We start from the raw sequence: 716 nt of genomic DNA, 5'->3' as shown, positions 1-716 counted from the left end.
GGGCCAAGAGAATACAAAATGGGTAGTAAAAGAAGGTAGCTCTAAATACCAGCTATAACCCCATGATCAGCTACATAAAAAGAGATTAGAACTGTACTACTTCACCCGCATATATGGTACCATTTTAATATAATATGGATAGATTTAGTACAAGATTTCAAAATTATCAAACTTGTGTTAATGTTCAAGCATAAATAAACACAACTTACCTTCTATTTGGGTAAGAGCATTAGCGCATTGCCATCTATATTCAGGATACTTATAATTAGGAGTAATTGTATGCATACCTCTGGATTTGGAGACTGGTTTAAAAATATGCCAAATTGACAAGGGGTGGATTGCAGTGGTTGATAGCATTGCATCAACTTGGCTGGATGACTCCACTGAGCGGTTCTGGCTGGTGGGGGTCCCGCCCTGGGGCACAATTGGTTCCGCTCCAGAGTGATTCAGCACACAGAGACCATATAAAGGGGCTGAGGAAAGAGTCAATGTTCCACTTCTTACAGGAAGTTCAGTCTTTACATTTGGCTTGGACTTCATTGCCTGGCTTGCAGCGCAGACTTCTCAGCCTCCAGCTTGGATCCTTCACCTTCCATCACAGACTCTTCAGCGTCCTTCACAGACTCTTCAGTCTTCTGTCACAGGCCCATTAGCTGACAAATAGAGACTCACACGGAGCACAGCAGTGAGCCTCAGACCTTGGGACTGAATTCTTC

At 43.3% G+C, this 716-nt stretch overlaps 1 protein-coding gene across 1 annotated transcript in view; it reads right to left on the bottom strand.

Moving 5' to 3' along the window:
* Nucleotides 1-716, bottom strand: part of Sgcd (sarcoglycan delta) — a 645,238-nt gene that overhangs the window by 559,793 nt on the left and 84,729 nt on the right. The window lies entirely within an intron of this gene.

The sequence above is a fragment of the Octodon degus genome, unplaced genomic scaffold (genome assembly GCF_000260255.1).
Source record: "Octodon degus isolate 3935 unplaced genomic scaffold, OctDeg1.0 scaffold00029, whole genome shotgun sequence".
Lineage (NCBI taxonomy): Eukaryota > Metazoa > Chordata > Mammalia > Rodentia > Octodontidae > Octodon > Octodon degus.
This window is presented reverse-complemented; position numbering and strand designations above follow the sequence as displayed.